The sequence below is a fragment of the Lissotriton helveticus genome, chromosome 10 (genome assembly GCF_964261635.1).
Source record: "Lissotriton helveticus chromosome 10, aLisHel1.1, whole genome shotgun sequence".
NCBI classification, from domain to species: domain Eukaryota; kingdom Metazoa; phylum Chordata; class Amphibia; order Caudata; family Salamandridae; genus Lissotriton; species Lissotriton helveticus.
Window position 1 is genome coordinate 11212877 of NC_136071.1, and position 22299 is coordinate 11235175.

Consider the following 22299-nt stretch of genomic DNA (forward strand, 5'->3'; position numbering starts at 1 on the left):
AGTCATGAGGTTCCTTTGGTTAGAGCCCTTCATGTGTAGGGCATCAGTGTTTAGTTCAGGGGTAAAGCCCTCACCACTAGGGCAGAGTGAACAATGGTTTACAAAAGGTTCCAAAACTCCACCTCTAGAATTTGATAAAGATGGTTTACAAAAGACTTCAAACTTTTCAGTTTTAAACCTAAATGGCCAATAGTTTACATAGCAATAGCACCTTTCACTTTTAGGGCTATTGGCACCAAGAATTGCTGCTAGAAACTGAATCGCCTATGTTTTAAACTTTGTTTTAGCCTCCAATTGCACTATAGCACTTACCTCTCCCAGATTTCACTCTGGTCCGCTGCTGTGTTCCATTTGAGCAGAGAGAGTTCTTCGTTTTTCTCCAGGGTTCAGGCTGTGATGGTCGCCATCTTGGTGGTGGTGGTTGGCTCTCCAGCCCAAATCTGCACTTGGGAGTGGGGGGAGTATATAGGGCACATGGGAAATCAAACGCGCAGCAGACGCACGAAGCTGGCGCGCCAAAGGCAAGCCCATCTGCGCCCGTCCGCTTTAAGACCGTGCCAAGGATGCTGCTCGGCTTGCAAGGTGTTCCAGGGTAGACTACAGTTACTCTGGTGAGGAGCTGCACAGGCTGAATAGGAAACCAACTAATTGTATAGGCTTAGACCTTTGCAAACTTCCCGTAAAATCATCTGGAAAATGTCCTGTTTGTGGCTTCATACTCCGGCCTAACCCACCGTCGCAGGTATATTTCCCCTCCAATGCGCCTTTAATATCAAATACTTTCGGCACTACTCGCTGTGCTCTAATCAACGCCCGGTCTCTGCCCAAGCATAGGCTAGAGATCGCCGAGCTGATTGATGCTAAACAGCTTGACGTACTCTTTATCACAGAAACTTGGGGAGACAAAACGGCAGGTTCTGACTTCTACCATGCTGTCCTACAAGGCTTCAAGGTATTTAAGTTTGACAGAACAGAGAAAAAAGGGGAGGATTGCTATGATCTATCGGGACATCTTAAAAGCTTCCTGTGCCCATACCCAGTCATGATTGCAAAGCTTTCTCCTTCAATGTAAAAATTGCCAATTGCTCAACTTTTAAAGGGATACTACTTTACCGACCACCAGGAAGCAAAGCAAGTTTTTTAAATACTATTAAATCACTGCTTGAGGCATGTGCAATTGAGAACTCAACACATATTCTAGGTGACTTTACTTTCCATTTGGAAGATAACTCCGATAGTAATACTGACACCCTAACCAATCTTATGACATTGACCGGTCTAAGACAAACAGTAGCAGGCCCTACACACTGAGCAGGGCACACTCTCGATGGTATTTTTACCAATAATGACTACATATTAGTCAAGGAGATGCGGCCTCTGATTTGAACAGATCACTTAGCTATCATTTTTGAGCTACTCAACCCGCCCACTCACAAAGGGAATTGTTTGAAACATTTAACCAGGACAGACCGTAGCTGGAAACAGGTTGACGGTAACACGCTGAGTGGCCAACTATCTAAAAATCAAATTGAGCTGTCAGAAGATGTGGAAGTTGCCTCTTTACAATTTAACAATTGGCTCCTATAAGCAGCTGATAAGTTAGCCCCTTCTAAAAAAAAAAGCCACAAATAAAAGAAAATCACCTACTACCCCATGGTTTTCTGAAACATTCAGGGCAAAAAAACAGGAATGTAGGCAACAGGAAAGGTGCTGGAGAAAGGACTATAATACTCGAGAAGTCTCCACCTACAAAACCCTACTGACTGAATATAAAAACCTAATTAATTCAGAAAAATGCGTCTATTTCACCAATTGAATCAAATTGGCAAAGAACTCCACAAGAGAACTTTTTCAAATGGTTTCAAAACTATCAGGTCCCCTAGAAACAAATTCCATTGAGCCATCACAAACATTCTGTGACTCTCTAGCACAACACTTTTTAAAGAAATTGGAGCTAATCTATGACATATTCAAAACCAACACTCGTCCTGACAACCACACCTACATCAGTGTTGGCACTTCCGATGCCTTGAGCTTCTCTAAATTTAAATCAGTCACAAATGAGAAGATCACCGCTCTTATTCAACAGACTAAATCAAGCTCCCCTCATGACCCTTTTCCCCCCAATGTCTTCAAGCAAGCTCCTGAAATGCTGGCTCCACGCCTTACCGACATTTGTAATGCCATGATGGACTGAGTGTTGAACAATGCAAGCACTCACCCCCAGTCACAGATCTGGGTTTAATCCATCATCCCGAACTGAAAAGCCATGTCTTCCCTGGACCGGAAACAAGCATCCTGGGACCGGTTTCTGGCTAACTGGATTCAAGCTAGCCTGGCTGTTGACTGCTGATTAGCCAGAAACCGTTCCCAGGATGCTTGTTTCCGGTCCAGGGAAGACATGGCTTTGCAGTTAGGGCTGGACTGTTCCCATGAGGCACAGGGTCAGACTGATTTGCATATGGCCATGTCTGAACTGGGGTGACTGAGTGAGCTAAAGAATGATGATGGATTAAACCCAGATCAGCTGACTGGCGGTGAGTGTTTACATTGTTTAACACTCCGTCCATCATCCCCTTTGGTTTTGCTTATTTGCCCTAAGTTGGCAGGGTATGCCCAGACGTGGGTCCCCCTGCTCACTTTGCCACTGGATTCAAGCTAGCCTGGCTGATGATGGATGATTAGCCAGAAACCGATCCCAGGATGCTTGTTTCCTGTCCAGGGAAGACATTTATTTATTTATTTAGAGGTTTTATATAGCGCTGGCTGGACCCAGGGGTATCAGAGCGCTTTACATTTTTGAGACAAGAAGGTCAGTAAGACATGGGTCATACATAGCATAAATGAGTATAAACAACATATAAGTCTCCGCCAGACATATTTCAAAATGATAAATATGGGAAATAAGAACACCGAAAAGTGGGAGATGTGATAATCAAAAATAACCAGGCATACATTGAAAAGAGAGCCGCAAAATTGCAGAGGAGAATAGGGAGGTTGGTGGTCAGATTGGGTTTGTAAGGACGAGAGCAGGAGGGGCAGAAATGAGGGCAGAGGGAGGACAAGGGAAGGGGGGGTGCAGGGAGGAGTGAAGGTGGTAAACAGGGCGGTGGAAGTGACGAGGAGGAAGGGCGAAGAAGGCTGAAAAGAAGGGAGGGCGGATGTATCTGAGGTCGGACAGAAGTGGCCAGTGGAAGATAGCAGATATGGATTATGACATGGCTCGGAAGTTCGGGCTGGACTGTTCCCATGAGGCACAGGGTCAGACTGATTTGCATATGGCCATGTCTAAAGTGTGGTGGCAGAGTGAGCTAAAGAATGATAATGGATTAAACCCAGATCAGTTGACTGGGGGTGAATGCTTGCATTGTTTAACACTCCGTCCATCATCCCCTTTGGTTTTGCCATATGCTGATCATACTCAGATTGCTGTGTCCTCGTTCTCTCAAGAAAATAACTGCGCAGAGTCCTTGAACAGCTGTAAGGAGCCTAACAGGTATATATTATTTAAACCTTTCTTATTTGAATACTCCTTGTGGATCTAGTTCTACAACATAAACATTTTGAATGGTGTCTTCTTAGAAATGTCGACGCGTTTCAGCCCAATAAATACGGGCCTCATCAGGACGAGGGCTAATAAAAATCAGTCTATAAAATCAAAAGAAACAAATGGAACAGTCCCATATATATATTTCGTAATCCAAGAACAAGATTATCTATGTATAAATGTTTTACATATATGTACATTTATTTACAAAACTTCCTCGGTGTGGTGCGGCACCAACCAATGAAAAAATCCAAAAGCACCCAAGTGAAATGTGAAACCAACTTAGAAAAACCGTGATTCTGAATAATGGTTTAACCGAACGTGTATTCAAAGACCAAAAGAGGTGATAAAAAATAGACATGTACCGACAGATTTAATCTCAGTAGCACAAAATCATTTACCGTGATCTATATCCTCCTATGACTAGGGGTGGTGTAATTCTAGAGGCGTCTTTGGTCCTATAAAGGCAGCCACTAGAAAAATAGGAATAGCGATGAATAAATCTGACGCTAAAAAAATTAAGGTGAAAAACAACATAGGTGCAAAAAGAGGGGGGTGGGGGCTTACCGGAAAAGTTCTATGGCTCTAGATATATGTATATATCTCACCAAACTCCAAAGTTATACCGATGGTTAATAGTAACTGGCCTGCGTTCTCTGCGAAAAAATGATGCACACTACATTTGTATCCTGTGTGTCACAAATATTGTTACGAAAAGGAAACAAAATCTCCCTGTTTTGGCTGGATAAGGAATTATCTATGAGTCACTAAATCACAAAGGCGACGGCCACTTGTTTTGGCATCCTAAGACTGCTTGAGAAAATCTTGGGCTGTCTTTCCAGCTTAGCCCAAAGAACAGTCATTTTAGGCCCTAGTTATGTCCAGATTAGATTATGGAAACATTCTCTATCTAAGGGTCAAGAAGAGTTTACTCAGGCGGCGGCTAGACTTTTACTCCATCCACTAAAGTACTCTTCGACTGCCAATCTACTCCGGGAACTTCATTGGCTTCCTATTAAGCGTTGTGTCAAATTCAAAGCACTGTGTTATGTGCATAAATGTCTATCTAATTCCGGCCCGATCTATCTTAAATCTCTGGTGTCTTCTTACACACCCAGTCGATCTCTGCGGTCAAGTAATCTTTTTTAATTTTTTTTAAAGGAAATCTTTTTATTTAACAGTTGCTCAGTACGCATCAAAGTATACATTTGTGGACAGTTACATGACAGTCCAAGATGGAGAGAAATCTACCATAACAGTTTCAGGCAGTGAAAAAATGGGCAGACAAATCATTTGAATATGTATGTAAATGCAGTAAAACATGGATGACTACTTCAATCCTTGTTCGAACCACAATCCTTCCTCCCTCCTAAAATTCTCAGAACAGGCTTTTAAGTTTCCCTATATGAGCCCTCTTTGCCCCAGATGTTCTCATATTTTCGAGCATAGCCCTGACTTTGATAAATCTCCTATTCTGATAGATACATCTGCCGTGTGGATTCCTCACCTTGTGAATATCCCCTTGCGTCAGCAACATTCGGAAATTCTTTTTTCGTAGCCTCGCGCCGACGTGGACTACTGACGTCATAGAGACACGACCTCGCTCGCGACTCCGCTGACGTCACCGATGCCTATAATAGGCCCACGCCGGCGTGATGACATCAGTTCCCTTTTCTCCGCGTCGTCGACGCTAACGGTTATCGGGAATCTCTGTAGCCAACGGATACTTTGTTGTCTATATTGTTACCATTTTCTGCTTCTCTGTATCCTGTATCTTCGACTATGTCTTCGAAAAAGACCGGCTTCAAGCCATGCAGAGAATGTGGCAAAATGATGTCCATTACCGACCCACACAGCGACTGCATCTGGTGCTTGAGCTCGGACCATGATGTGGATGACTGCTCTTCGTGTAAGAAGATGAACCCGAAGGCCCTGAGGGAGAGAGAGGCGAAGCTCCTGGTAGCTAAGATGAAAGCTGGAAAGGAGAAATCGTCGAGGCCCCGTTCTCGAAGGGCGAGGTCGAAGTCAAGATCAAGGTCGAGGTCTAGATCTCGAGGGAGGTCGTCCTCGAAGTCGGCTTCGGATCATGTTTCAAAGAAGAGAAAACATAAGAAGAGGAGACATGAATCCCGACGTCGTTCTGGTAAGGAGTCGAGATCGAGGTCGGTGTCACCGAAGATGGTACGTTCGAAGGTGGTGACTCTTGAAGTTTCGGATCCAGAACCTGAAGGTGAGGCTTCTCCATCTGAGTCTCGGGCGCCGTCTCCGGCTCCGATTGCGACTCCAGCTCCGAATCCGTCTCCGAATCCATCTCCGGCGCCGTCCCCGGCCCGAGATGAGGAAGAGCTTAGAGAGGATGGGGATTCCGCGCCTATAAATCTTGAACACTCGGGGGTCCACTCACCCCCACGTCTTTGCGACTTAAAGTTTTACCCCCAAGCGCCGCCAAAATTAACCCTATATTAACCCTATCTTTAAGTACAGGAGCCAGGTGTGAGAAAGTGCCATCTTTCTTGCATTGGTATGCCCCCACTTTTTTCTAAACTGCTGATGTGCTTTGACTGAGTGTGCCCTGAGCTCCTTCCAACCAGGTACCCAGGGCCTGTGTTCCTTCCCTAAAACTGTGTTGAAACAAAAACCCAATTGGCATCTCTGGCCACCTTTCAGCCCCTAGTAAATGGTACCCTAGGTATCCAGGGAATGGTGACCAGAGAAGACCCCCTAAGGGCTGCAGCACTTATTGTGCCACCCTTATGGGCCCTGTACCCTGACACACACACACTGCCTTTGCAGGCTGAGCGCCTAAGTACAGATCTAAACAAAGAGTCGACATGGCACACATCCCTGTGTTGAAAGAAGCGTTCCCTTTGTCTTGGGAGCGACCCTCTGGGCGCTGCTGTGTTGGATCGACACTGCGATCTCTTTCTTGTTGTAAATCATATAAGACCAATGGATAGTGAGTTCATCAAATTTAAATCATCATTTGATTTATTTAATCAATTCTCAATGTTGAAATTCACATCGTGAAGTATAACATGATCATAAATCCATATAGATATGTAGAGCTTTTCCCAATGCATTTCGTACCTATAGCAGGTACTTCGTCAGGGGAATCTGTAAAGATAATATGTATAAATGAGGGTCCATCTTTCTATCAATTCAATTACAGATCTCACATATGATAGACCTGCAGTACATTTGCAAACATGACAGTTACTATAAGAAAATTAAACCCGGAAGAAACTCATTTGAATTAAATTACAACTCTGAAAAATAAACCTGTTGTGGCCCATGACGTGATAATCTTGTAAACATATTGCGGCTAAATGAACCAAAAACCAATGTCACATATAAAGCATGGTGAGTATTACATAGTACCGAAAGAGAAACCAAGCGGTACCTCCGAATTTTCATACAGTTATTAATCAGTCCTACTCGATTCTTAAGTGTGAATATGACCAGTTATTAACCCCCGCAATAATCGTGATGTTATCAACTTACCACTAATGCAAATATACGTGCGTTGTAATCTCAAAGTGAGCAAACGCGAGACTAACCCGTCCTTGCTGATAAAGCGTTGTTTGAGCGTGGTGTTCTAAAAAGTGAAGTCGGACTACCGCTGAGGTGACTAAAAAGTGAAATCGGACTAAAGCTGGGGTGAAAAATAAGTTCGGCCATATTGGAACAGGATAAACAACTAGGATGAACCACCGAATTAAATGCTGTACTCACGGGTAATATCTAACTGGCACAAGCGTGATCATTACTAACAAACTAAATCATAAGATGTGAACTAATCATCAATAGGGGCAATAAATCACATTACAATACATACAGTAACTTTTTTATTAACATTGCGAGAGACAGAAACAGAGTAGAAAAGCATAAAGTCATTCAATTTGAGCACAATAAAAAATTCATTAGCAAATATAGATACAAAGATGTAAATTATAATAAACAGTTCACATAGCATACATGTGCCTTAGATGTATGATTCTGGTAGCTTTAACAAAAACTTAAAAGAAAGTAAAGTCAATTCTCACAATAGATAGCACTCCCCATATTCTCTCCAACTTCTTCATAGAACGAAGGCCCCTTATTTGAGCTAAAGCAGATTCCATTGTATATATTTCACTAACTAGAGACCACCACTCCATGACATGTGGAGGTTTCGTAGAGATCCAAGCCCTTGTAATTGTCAATCTTGCGCAGGCTATTAGAATAGTATTTAGATCTTTGTGAGGGCTACTAATATCCTGCAGGTCTAACAGAACCATAGTAGCTGAGAGAGGAGAAAAAGTGATCTGCTTTTCATTCAGAATACGTTCTATTCCCTTCCAAAATTCGGATAGTGCGGGCAAGAAAAGAGCATGTGCTCCAGATCTGCTGCAAACAGATCGCACTTGGGGCATTTAGAACGAAGATTATATAAGTTATTAGGTGTCCAGCGTGAAATTCTTTGAGGGGTATAATAAAATTGGCAGATTGTTCTGTATGTCTGAAGTCTTAAACTAGAAAACTGAACCACCTGATGAATTCTACACAGAGAGGCTGATATCTGGTTTGGGACTATATTGGCACCCATTCTAGTGGTCCATTTAGCTGCTAATTTAATACAATCATCAGTTTTAGATTGAATTAAATATTTATATCCCTCGCTAATAAGTGATTTAGTTTTACTAGAATAGAGGCATGTCATGATGTCAGAGTCTGCAGCCTCATTAATTTTCATTTTTCGAACCAAAAAATCCCGAATTTGCATATATTTAAAATGCATAGAATCATTCAATTTATACAGAAGTTTAAGTGTTGTAAATTCAAGGAACCCAGTTGAGCCATATAAGTCACCTAAGGTATTAATACCACAGCTAGCCCATAATTGCCCGGCCCCGTCCGAAAAAATTCCAGGTAATCCCAGGTTGCCCCAAAGCTGCAGTATAGAATGAAAAAAGGAAACGTTGCTGAAAACCATCATCGAATTCCAAATTCTTACCATCTCCCTAGCAATCTTGAACTTGACCCTTTTAAAGTAGTTTGGATCGTGTACTCTAGCCAAGAACTGATTGCTATCTGTTCCCAACATAAACTGAAAATAAAAAAGTGGATTGTCGGTTTAAAGCAGACTTCGGAAGCGCCTAAAGAAGGTTGCAAAAAAATATAGCTTAAAGTCCGGAAAATTTAGCCCTCCTTTTTCAATTGAAAGTTTTAAGTACTTGTATCGGCCTACGGGCTTTCTTGTAACCCCAAATGTAACTGCTACACATACTATCCAGTTTTTAAAAAAAAAACATTATTTAGCCATACGGGAATAGAACGAAATAAATACAAACATTTTGGCAAGACTTTTATCTTAATTAGATTGATCCGTCCGACTAGGCTGAGTGGAATCTTATGCCATTTTTTTAAGTAAAGATGCTACCTCCTTTAACAAAGGATCATAATTAAGCGCTATTAGTTCACCGATATTCACAGAGATTTTCACCCCCAGATATGTAGCAGATTTACATATACCTTGGAATATATTACCTGGCTTGTAATTAACTATAACCTGAGTTTTATTTAAGTTTAGTTTATAGCCAAAGATATCCCCATATGTATTTGCTTCCTTGATTATCCCGGAAAGGGATTTAGCCAAATCTGTGGTGAAAATTGCGATATCGTCAGCATACGCGGTTATTTTTAAAGCATTTGTTCCGTGTTGGAAAGGAATAGTATCAGCTTGGTTTTGTAAAGCATTTAGAAACGGTTCCAAGGAAAGGGCAAACAGCAAGGGTGATAAAGGACACCCTTGCCGAGTGCCCCTAGCTATGGGGAAATTTAATGAGTCCATACCAGCATAGCTAATTTTAGCAGTAGGTTGATCGTAAAGGGACTGAAACCATCCAAGAAATTGCGCCTGAAATCCGAATGCCTTCAATACAGCCCATAGATAGACCCACCCCACTCGGTCAAATGCTTTCTCAGCATCTAGCATGACCATTCCGAGTGGGGAGGAGCAACTGGAAGCAACATCAAAAGCAGTTATTGCTGTATTTACATGGGCAGTTGTGTCCCTCCCCAGCACAAATCCGTGCTGCTGTAAATTGACCAATTCTGGCATAAAGGGGACGAGTTGATTAGCCAGAATCTTTGCAAATATATTCGCCACTGTACGACCCACACTCGTCTGCAGGTTTATGTTTTTTAAGAAAGAAAACAATTTTAGCTGTATTCCACGATATTGGGGCTTTGCCTGTTTCTCCTTTCGAGTCTATGACTAGACTAAAGAGAGGAAGTAAATCCTGAATACATATTTTATAGATTTCAATGGGAAGCAGGTCTTCTCCCGCTGCCTTACCCAATGGGAGAGTGGCAATTGCTGACCAGATCTCAGTAGCGGTAATACTTTCATCAAGTTGATCAATTCCTTCTATCTCGCGTTGTTAGGTCATATTAATATTGATATATGATAATGTTTTGATTAGTAGGAGTAGTTTCTGGAGTATATAGAATCCTATAGTATTTAACAAATTGGTCTAAAATTTGATCTGGTTGTCTATAAGTTATAGAGTTTGTTCCTTTTATGATTAGAGTTTTAGCCTTTTTATCAGCTGTTTTATAAGCTAAGATCTTACCGATTCTGTCTCCGCTCTCATATTGTGTAAGATGAAATTTATGTAATTTCACACTGTTTCTCCCTTAACATTTTTTTATTAGCTGTCCGAAGATTCACTAATTCCATTTTTAATTTATCAACATTAGAACCACCATTTTGAAGTGCTTCTGCCAGTTTAGTTTCCAAAGACAGAGCTGTTGAAGTCATAAGCTTCATTTCTTTCCTTAGTTCGGATTCTTTCTAAAAACGAATTGCTGGGCAAAGCCCCTTATGCTGGCCTTGCAAGCATCCCACACAGATGTTACTGCAGCCAAATTTAAATTAATCTCTATAAATTCAGAAATATGAGGTTTACGTTCAGAGATAAAAGCTGCATCAGATAATAGATATCTTGGAAACGTAAACTGCCTGAAACCTTGTTTCCTGGTAGAAAGACTAAATTCTAGGAGGACGGGGTTGTGATCTGATGTTACTCTAGAGCACAAATCAACGCTACTGGAATTCAAGATACTCTCAGTGACCCAGACCAAATCTATTCTAGAACATAATTTGTGTGGTGCAGAATAAGAAGTAAACCCGGCAAGATTAGGATATATAGTACGCCAAGCATCTTTTAGATTATGCAGACGACTAAGTTCTAGTATCGCAGCACGTGTTTTGCGCATTCGCTGGAAAGCGCCGCGTCTAGTGGTATCTAAATCATAATTCATAACACAATTAAAATCGCCCATAACTAGTATCTCTCCTTCCCAATCTAATAATTCAATATTTAGTCGATCATAAATAGATGGTTCATCAATGTTGGGTTCGTATACTACACCCAGTATGTGGTAAATAAATAAATAATACCTCTCTTTTTGACTAGACATATATCATAACAGATAGCTCAATAAATAAGAGTCAAGATTCGAGGTAGTAGGAGTTTTTGCAGGTTTAATACAGCATAAGGACAGGAACAGGACAACCTGCATAGGAATAGGATGACAGGGCCCAGCAGCTGCTGGGGCTGGATCTGGGATGAGCGCGCTGGCTTTTAATAACAATACATGAGCATATATACATAACGCAAACACATAGCATTACATTGCAGTAGGCGTAGCAGTGGGTGGAGCAGAAGGCGTGACGCGTAGCAGTCGCGAAAGATAAGGAAGAAAAAGAGGTGTAACAGGGCGTATACATAGACATGTGATGCAAACGTAACAGAATATGTCATGAATGGGGCGGAAACCATTGGAGGGGGCTACCTAAGGAGCCGGGACCTCTAACCTGATGGTGCGCGCAAACTAGCAGTGACGTGTTACTAGGAGAAGCTGGGGGCTACGAACTCTGTGCTAGGAGCAGAGACTGAAGTCTGGAGGGTCAGAGCGACATGTACCTAAACAGTATCTAGTATCTGATGTTTAGAGAACATGTTGATATAAACTAGAAGTCAGGAGAGGAAAGGCTAACTTGATTCTAAGACTGGACCATGCATTATTCTACATGTAGTGCGTGATGAAGAATATTAAATGACCATTAAATGCAGTATTTCTCTTAACGTGGAGACGTGAAGGCTAGACAATGACGGAAACTATTGATGCAGTTCAGTAGCTTAGGAATGCAGAGAAGGAGGACTGAACTGATAACTGGAATCATAACATATTCTTGGCAGACTCAGAGACTGAGCCAGGCTGGGCCGGGCACTGCGAGGTAGGAAGTAAGTGAAGGGTCGAGGATACAGGTGGGGGCTGTATCGCTCCTCAGCGAGGCTTCAGGAGACAGGAGCTGAATCTAGTGTCCAGGCCCTTTTGAGGCCTAGAAACGGGGTCTTTATAATAGAATAACGTGCACACTGAGAAACGTGGCAACGTAGCTTTACATAGGCCTGATATTCGTAGTATTCACGAGGACTGGAAACTGGCATACTAGAGGTGGACACAACTGTAATTGCGTCATTAATCGGACATGGGGAATACATATGCATATTTAATCATGCACACATAACATATGATGGATGACACGTAGGGACACAGAACATGGCAAAATTTACTTTTCCACATTCCCTCCTTGTCACTACGTTTCCATCAGGAAACATCAATATTCATGATACCGTCTATCATTTCATACAGTATCATTTGCTCGTCTCGAATTATCCTGGAACGGGATTTAGAACGGGGCTTGGGACTAGGAATACAAGAGGTAGCACAAATGCCGCAAATCGCAGGGCCACATTGTATACAGAGGCAGCAGCTGAATATGATCGCTACTGCAATACCTAGAAAGGACAAGACTTTCCATCCCCATGCGGAAATTATATTCCAGAACCAACCGGACCATGTCCAGGTGCCTGGATCTTGGTGTATCAGATGGGCAATTTTATGGAGTCTGGTTATAGCTGAATAAACAGACGGCGCGTTATTTGGAATGAAAATGCAGCAACTGGATCCGATGACTCTACAGGCCCCGCCCCTATCGGCCAGTATGACGTCAAGGACGAGACGATTCTGTAAAACGACAAATCTCATAGCAGATTGCTCTTCGGTTAAGTTACCTAGAGCGGAGGCAGTCTCATTTACTACAGCTTCAAGGGTTCTGGTTAATCTACGGATTAACTTACTATTCTGGACAGGGCCTATAAAGAAGAAGAAACCTTTATTGAAATCGGTATATTGTTCTAGAGTAGTTTCAGTATAATCGACAATTGGGGACTCCCTTTTATGTCTAACATGTACTAGATGTGTGTTTCTATGATAATCAGGTGGGGCTAGGAAAACAGGTGGCAGTAGGAAGGCAATGTAACAGGTTCCCTCCCAATCGAGGGGCAGACGAACATATGCGGTTTGACCACAAATAAAATAAGAATGACGTGAAGCTTTGAAAATAGATTTCCCACTGTCACTATACTTGACAATAGTAGTACAATCACTATGTCCTACATGTACAGAACCATTATTTTGGACACATAATTCGCCTTTGACTGGTAGTACTGAAATAGCAGGTAAGTCTGGAGTAGTATCAGACTGAACATTCAGGACCATGAAATTCGACGAATAATTACCTAAATTATATACTTCATTTTCTAGATCTAAACCTGTTCTGTGGGGAAGACCTTGCTTGTCTGGAAAACATGTACTGTTAAGAAAAGACATATCTGTTGAGGATGACGTTAACGTGGACCATGCTCCACACGAACCATTATGTGAAAAAGGATAAGGAAAGAGTGGCAGAACTCCCTTTGGTGTCTGGAAAGGGGGGAGTCGACCACACACCCAACAATTAGTGGCATTGCTGGTCTGGTGTGAGTAATGTAACATACGGATAAATGAGTTATTTCGCATGGCGCGGCGGTAAGAGAGTTCATGAGGAGGCAGATCACTAAACGTGTGCTCTACTGTAGCATTAGCAGACTTATTTACATGAAGAACTGGGAAATACAAGAAAAATGCATAACTGGTACAGGAAATCATAATGCTGAGAAATAATATGAAACATAGAAAAACGATACATCGGATTGAGTTTTGACTAACTCTCTCACTATGGGGGTCTATTTTATACATGTCAGAAACAGTCTAACCGTTTCACCTAGGGGAGGACTTAGACAATCAAACTGACTGACTTATTTTACTAGACCGGAGTTTGAGTTTATACTCCTGTTGTGGAGTTTTCTCTAACAGGGGAGGGGTTGTAGCAATGTCTTTTGCGGGACAGTCCTTGAAAACAATATTTTGGCAATCCTTCAAATCCTGGGAAATGTTCTTTAAGACGGGTTTCAGTCCTTTAAACAGTTTGACATGAGAAAGGTGTATCCATCCTTTTCGTCCCTCCAACTTCACGGCTGTACGGGTGGTGAGGAGGACCTGTCGGGGCTCTTTCCAACGAGGCTCCAGCGGACTTGACCTGTCAAAGTTGCGGACCATCACCATGGATCCTGGAACGATTTCATGCGGTGCCACCTCGGTATTGTCTGGAAATGCGGCAGCAACCTGTGAACGACATGAGTTGAGGGCAGACATCAAGGAAGCTAGGTAATCTGTCAGCATATTACTTGAAACATCGGTAATACTTCGGGGTCTAGGAGTACCCCACATGTTAGGGGGGCGGCCGAAAACGACCTCATACGGGGACAGACCTGATCTGGAATGTGCGACCATGCGCATATAAAACAAAGCAACTGGCAGAGCTACTAGCCAGTCCACACCTTTTTCTTTACACACTTTTGCGATACGAATTTTTAGAGTCTGATTATGTCTCTCTACGAGACCGGCTGCTTCAGGATGGCGTACACAATGAAACTTCCACTGGTACCCTAACAACAGGGAAACATGCTTCATGAGTTCAGATGAGAATGGCTGACCGTTGTCAGAATATACGACTCTAGGGAGTCCATAACGGGGGAAAAACTCACGAACCAACTGCTTGGCAGTGGTCGCGGCTGTGTAATCTGGAACTGGATATGCTTCTGTCCACCTGGACAAAGCGCATACAACTACAAGGACATACTTGAAACCTCGACATCGCTCCATCTGAATATAATCCATCTGGAGGACTTCGAAAGGGTGGTCAGGGGGCTGGAATCCACCTTGTTCCACCGGGACACTTTTACCTGGATTAAACTGACAACATATCATACAGGTACGGACTTTCTGCTTGGCTGCAGCTCGTAAATGCTTGTTGAACCAAATGTTCTGGATACTGTCTAACATAGCTTTTTCTCCTAAATGTGCTGGACTATGTGCGGTATTGATAATGACTTGAACCATAGAGTCGGGGAGAAACCATGTGGCTCTACCCTTCGTTAACCATCCTTGATCTGTCTGGACCCCTCCTTGTTCGGACCATTTCTTGATTTCTTCAGGAGTAGCATGTAACTGGATATCTATGACATCTTGTGTAGGGTCCTTAACTGTCATGCAGGTAGTCGGGTCTGGAGTATGTGTCTGTGTCGGATTAACTTGAATGTCTGGAGTCTGTGCTGTAAGCTTGGCTGTGCGATCTGCTAGATCATTACCTTGGGAAATAATGTCAGTAACTTTCGTATGTGCTTTGCACTTCATGATAGCAATAGATGTCGGCAAATGTATGGCATCTAACAGAGCTTGAATGAGGAGACCATGCTGACTCTTGGTTCCATGAGAAGTCATGAAACCTCTCTCCTGCCAGAGCACTCCGAAGTCGTGTACAACTCCAAATGCGTAACGTGAATCTGTGTAAACATTAACTTTCAAGTTCTTGGCGTGTATGCAGGCTTGTGTCAGAGCAACTAGCTCTGCTGCTTGAGCGGACAGAGTGTCAATACGGTGTGTTTCAATAACTTCGGTGTCAGTAGTCACTGCATACGCGGCGACTAGTTCTCCTGTACTTGTTCTCATACATGAACCATCCACATAAAGTGTCAGGTCGGGGTCTGGTAACGGAATATCTGTCAGATCTTGTCTTGGCTTTGTCGTAATGTTAACTACTTCCACACAGTCGTGTGGGTCAGGATTCGAAGTAACTGATGGTAACAGTGTAGCAGGATTTAAAATGTTGCAGCGTCTGATTTCTATGTGTGGCTGGAACAGTGTCAATTCATAACCTGTTAAACGTGCAATTGTCAAGTGCTGGGTTTGTGTTCGGTTTAAAAGAACTTCCACAGAATGTGGAACTTGTACTGTCAAGGTATGTCCTAAGACTATGGAATCACTTTGTCTGATAGCTAGTGCTGTGGCTGCAACTGACTTGAGGCACGCAGGCAGAGCCTGGGCTACAGGATCTAATGTGCTCGAAAAATAAGCACAAGGCTTGTATTGTCCTGCTTGATCTTGTGTGAGAACAGATAATGCTGTACCTTCACGTTCAGTAACGAAAAGTGTAAAAGGCTTACTGTAGTTCGGTGTTGCTAGAACTGGAGCTTGGCATAGGGCTTTCTTTAACTCATTGAAACTAAGTGTATGTTCAGATGTCCAAGGGAGGACAGTCGATACGGCTGCCTCCTGTGTCGTTAACTGTATCAGTGGTTTGGCTAGAAATGCATACTGAGGAATCCATTGTCTGCAATAAGAAGTAAGGCCGATAAAAGCACGTACCTCCTTCTGGGTCTTGGGCTGAGGAAGACTCGCTATTAACTGGATACGGTCTGGTGTCAACTGCCTACCCCTCTTGGACAGTAAGTGTCCTAAGTATACCACTTGCTGGACACAGAATTGAAGCTTAGAAGGGGACACCTTGTGCCCCATCTCGGCTAGGAAATACAAGACTGTAAGGGACGCTTGCTCGCAAGCACGTTCAGAACGGGCTGTGATCAGTAGATCATCGACATACTGGAGCAGGGCAGTGTCAGTTGGCATGTGAATGTTGTCTAGTTGTCTCTTGAGTGCTTGACTGTAAATACTAGGACTTTCTGTGAAACCTTGAGGAGCTCGTGTAAACATATAGCTCCTTCCATTTAAACAAAATCCGAAAAGAAACTGGCTGTCTGGATGAATAGGAACACTGAAAAATGCGTTCTTGAGGTCTATGACAGTGAAAAACGTGGCTTCGGAATCAATGGCCGTTAATAGGGAAGAGATGTCTGGAACAACTGGGTACTGCGGAATAATACATTTATTAAGCTCTCGTAGGTCAATCACTAATCGATATACTGGGGGTGCATTTGGATCAGTACGTTTCATGACTGGAATGATCGGAGAATTACATACGTTGGAGTCAGTTTCTACAACCACTCCTTGAGCAATAAGCTCGTCAATAATTTTGGATAAGGCTGCTACAGCCTCTGGTGGCAATCTGTACTGTCTGATTCGTGGTAACACTACACCTGGCTTGAGAGTCACACGATAGGGTGTGATTTGCATATAACCTACATCAGTTGGACCTTGCGCCCATAAATACTGTGGAACATTAGACAGTCTTGAATCAAAATCTCGTAATACATAGTGACCCTTGAAGTCACGTAGGAACAATCGTATTCCCTCTGGGGAACAGCATATAACTGCACCTAACTCTTTCAGTGTCTTAATGCCTAATAGGTTTTCTGGACATGACTTAGTAAGTAACAGATCAGTAGTGCGGGACAATGGACCTACTTCTAGAGAAACTGGTTTTGAAATCTCATTTACGATAGGTTTTCCTGAAAATCCAAGGGAAACATTTCTTGAGCCTGAGAGCGGAGCCCCTGGAACTTCGGCATGACTAATTGTGGTCCTACTTGCCCCTGTATCAATCAAGAACTTTCTGTCTTTCCCTAATACTTGACTGTGAACATAGGGACCTTCTTGATCTACAGGTATCTCGATGAGAGGCAAGCCTACCTCCCTCTCTAGGCTGTTTCATGAATACTGCTGGTACTCTGGATACTCAGACTGTGCATACTGGTACATCTGCGATGTAACGTGTTGTGTTGCAGCAATAGGCTGCGGTGCTGTAACTGTCTGTGGTGCATTCTGTGGCTGAGGAATCTGTGAAACTTGTTCCTGTCTAGGCGGACGTGGTCTTTCTTTAGTCTTACCAGTAGCTATGTTGTGTTTCAGAACTGCACACTCATTTATAAAATGACCTGGCTGTTTACAATAATTGCAGTTCCCTTTAACGGGAGCTGCAAGATGACTGGCTTGATTCGGACCCCTCTTCTGACTGTCTTGAGGAACAGATTGTGCAACTAGTACTTTCATTTTCGTATCTTTCATACGTTTTCTCTCGTGTTCTTGCTCTTCCCTGATTCTATTCTGGTGGTATTGAAGCATCTGCAACATCTGGGACGGGGTATTAGCTTGCCAGGTACTTTCGACTTTCAGAACTCGATTTTTAATTGATGGGCTTGAATTCTCGACTAATTTGGTAACAAAAAGGTGAGGGTATGACTCACTACTTGTCTTGAGGCCACTGTTGATGCTGAAACATTTTTCAAATCTAGAATAAAAATCACTAATATCTTCGTCTTGTTTCTGTTTACAGGCTGAGATTGCATCCCAGTCTTCTTTTCTAGTTGTCAATAATCTGGGTAAAACTTGTATTAATAATTCTGGTAATTCTTTACATTTATCTCCAAGACCGGTACCTGGTACTCGTGCCTTGTCTTCAGCTTCTAGAACTGCCCAATCGATCTTTTTCTCTCCCACCTCCCATTCTTTTTCCTTTAGCTTTTCATACACCCCTGCGGGCAGCAGAACCTTTAACATTTTAATGATATCTGGGTAAGTGTATTCTCCCATACGGAGCATGTCTTTTAATTCTCTATGGAACCCTGCTGGATCTTTGTCATGACAGGGAATTAATTTCTTCATCTCGAGGAGTTCCATCTTTGTAATTGGAGTGTAAACAAACACTCGCTGCATTTCGCCACCCGTTCCTTTGACTGGGTGGACTTCTCGTAACGGATTCTGTCTCTCCATGTAAAATGGTTTACCTTCTGGAGGTGAGACATGAACAAAATGCGGGTTCAGAAACGTTCTATATTTGTGACGCTGTTCTAGAATGACACTAATTAAGTCGGTACCTAGACCTTTCCATCTATACTGGAGTAACTCGTTCAGGATATCATGTAACGGACCTGGATCAGAGTGTTGACCCTCATACAAAGTAATGAGGTGCTGAATCATATACATACCCACCAGTCGTTGCTCGGCTGGGGGCATTTTCAGAAACATTTGTGCCACTATTTCGTCTGGAAAAGTGGTAGAATCAGTAATCCATCGGACTGCTGATCGGGCTAGTTCTTGTTCATGCATGGTACTTAACTCACTGTAACCGATTCGTGATTTCAGAATGTGATCGGTAGCTTGAAACACTTGTTCTAGTGAACCTTGTTCTGGTGCTGGAGAATGAAAAATAGACTTGTGTTCTAGGCGTAAATGGCGATCTGGAAATCTAGATTTACCTACATACGCTATTCTGGCGGAATTCTCGTCCTCTACCTCTTCAGTATCAGAGTTACTTTCTTTCTCGCTTACTTGTGCTGCTTTACGTTGTTCGTGTAATTTTATTATTTCTCTACGGATTTTCTTGTACATACTCTCCATAGCACCGACGGTCTTGTGCTTACCCTCGGCTATATTATCACTCCACCTTGTCAGGGTTTTCATTTCAGCCGGATCTTTAGACGGGTAATGTTGTTCTCTTATTAGACAATTGATCAGAAACTTTAATATCATGAGCTGGATCTCGGCTTTCCTTTGAGACATGGCTTCGCTAATACTTTCTGGATCATCCCCTGTACGGATGAAACGATATATTCTGTCTAGGTCTTCTTTCATATTCGGTAAGGTGACTAGATACTCGGCCACCTTTCTTACGCGGAATGAATATAAAACCATATTATCCTCGCCTGGGACTGGATCATAGCCGCATTCGGCAAGGGATTTTCTTATTTCTGCTACAGTCTGATGTCTGGGCGTACGCTGTGACGCTTGTGCATGTAATTCGGCTAACGTTAAACGCTTGTGTGGCGGCGGGGTTTGAGGAGTACCTCCCCCTGCGGCCCCTAAACTGGAGTCTAGGTCTACTGAGGCTCTTCGTCCTGGCAGAGTGGGAAATGGAAATGTAGGCTGGACTTGTATGGCGGGCTGGACCGGGGGTACCGTGACAGGTACTCCGGTGTCTGGAGGAGCGGGAAGTGCCTGATTTACAGGGACTGGCGGGGCGCGAACAGGATTTGCATATTCTGGGACTGTGTCGTCCAAATAGGACGAAATAAAAATATCAGCTGCGGTCTGTTTGTGACGTAGCTTGATCGGAACTAATGGTGGCGGGAAATTACTGGATGCCTCTGGGGTCGCTTTTGGCAAGCCCTCGGCAAAGAGAGGATACATACCCCTAATAAGGGCATGCCTCTGTCTGTCTGACTGTTCGGCTTTGACTTGTTCACCTATCTCGATTAGTTCTTTTTCTTGTGCTCGTTCTAAGGATTCTCTACTTAATTCTGACTTTCTGATTTCCTTTTCAGTTCTTTTATGAGATTCTTTACGCCATAACTCGATGGCATCTTTCTGTGACTGTCTGGCTTTCTTTTTCCATAATGCTTCTTCTACTCGCATGATGCACTCGGCATCCCATGTACCCGATACGGGCCATCTATACTTTTCTTCTAACTGTTTGGTATACTCTACCCATAAATCTAGATACAATATGGCGCTTATGCCATGCTTCTGATACATAAAGTGACCTGGACTGTCCCTCGGCGGAACAGGAACTGCTTCTTCTAACAAACCTTTTCTAGTTTTTAGCTGACGTAATCTCGAAAAGAGAGACATTGTAAACTTGAATCGGAACACAATACAATACACGAGAAACAATAACAATTTGGAGAACAATTCAGGCATACCACGACATTGGAAATACATTGAACAACATCATAACATAACAGTTCGGACAGAATATTACCTGGAATACTGAGAACAGAAACACAAGAATTTCTCGAGAACGGAACAGACTAGAGTTACTGGATGCACTGCTGAAACAGTACGGAACATACCGGTCCCATAAAGGGACGCATCAAGACCCGTATCCACCTAGATGAACACTTCGTTTGTGAGTCTGTGTACCACCAACCCACGGACCAGAGTCAATTTAGATTGACCCTGTCTAGATACTACCCCAGTAATGGTACTCACCGGGCAGCAAGGACGGAAAGCCTCGGACTGGACTGGACTGCTACGACGACGGACGACGAACTTCGGACTTCAGTTACGGGTGGACCTCCGGATACCTCGGACCTTGGACTCTTGGCTTGGGCTCTGGTCGGGACTCGCCGCGTTCCTCCACCGTCTCGTTTGGATGCTGGACCGCCTCCTCCGTCTCCTCCGTGGGCCTGAGGGATACTTGAAGCAGAAATATCTGCCGGTGCACAGAAGAGTTCCGTCACGACTGCAGAGGGTCAGGGGGTCGGCGTGGCTTCACCGACGCGTGGGGAAAGGGCAAGTCCCTATTCGGGCGCCATTATGTGGTAAATAAATAAATAATACCTCTCTTTTTGACTAGACATATATCATAACAGATAGCTCAATAAATAAGAGTCAAGATTCGAGGTAGTAGGAGTTTTTGCAGGTTTAATACAGCATAAGGACAGGAACAGGACAACCTGCATAGGAATAGGATGACAGGGCCCAGCAGCTGCTGGGGCTGGATCTGGGATGAGCGCGCTGGCTTTTAATAACAATACATGAGCATATATACATAACGCAAACACATAGCATTACATTGCAGTAGGCGTAGCAGTGGGTGGAGCAGAAGGCGTGACGCGTAGCAGTCGCGAAAGATAAGGAAGAAAAAGAGGTGTAACAGGGCGTATACATAGACATGTGATGCAAACGTAACAGAATATGTCATGAATGGGGCGGAAACCATTGGAGGGGGCTACCTAAGGAGCCGGGACCTCTAACCTGATGGTGCGCGCAAACTAGCAGTGACGTGTTACTAGGAGAAGCTGGGGGCTACGAACTCTGTGCTAGGAGCAGAGACTGAAGTCTGGAGGGTCAGAGCGACATGTACCTAAACAGTATCTAGTATCTGATGTTTAGAGAACATGTTGATATAAACTAGAAGTCAGGAGAGGAAAGGCTAACTTGATTCTAAGACTGGACCATGCATTATTCTACATGTAGTGCGTGATGAAGAATATTAAATGACCATTAAATGCAGTATTTCTCTTAACGTGGAGACGTGAAGGCTAGACAATGACGGAAACTATTGATGCAGTTCAGTAGCTTAGGAATGCAGAGAAGGAGGACTGAACTGATAACTGGAATCATAACATATTCTTGGCAGACTCAGAGACTGAGCCAGGCTGGGCCGGGCACTGCGAGGTAGGAAGTAAGTGAAGGGTCGAGGATACAGGTGGGGGCTGTATCGCTCCTCAGCGAGGCTTCAGGAGACAGGAGCTGAATCTAGTGTCCAGGCCCTTTTGAGGCCTAGAAACGGGGTCTTTATAATAGAATAACGTGCACACTGAGAAACGTGGCAACGTAGCTTTACATAGGCCTGATATTCGTAGTATTCACGAGGACTGGAAACTGGCATACTAGAGGTGGACACAACTGTAATTGCGTCATTAATCGGACATGGGGAATACATATGCATATTTAATCATGCACACATAACATATGATGGATGACACGTAGGGACACAGAACATGGCAAAATTTACTTTTCCACAAGTACCAATTTACAAAATTCTACTTCTACTTGGGCTATTGCCCATCGACCCGCCT

At 43.3% G+C, this 22299-nt stretch overlaps 1 protein-coding gene across 2 annotated transcripts in view; it reads left to right on the top strand.

The window, feature by feature from the left end:
- The window catches only part of WNK3 (WNK lysine deficient protein kinase 3), an 856642-nt gene that overhangs the window by 624786 nt on the left and 209557 nt on the right, over positions 1–22299 (top strand). The window lies entirely within an intron of this gene.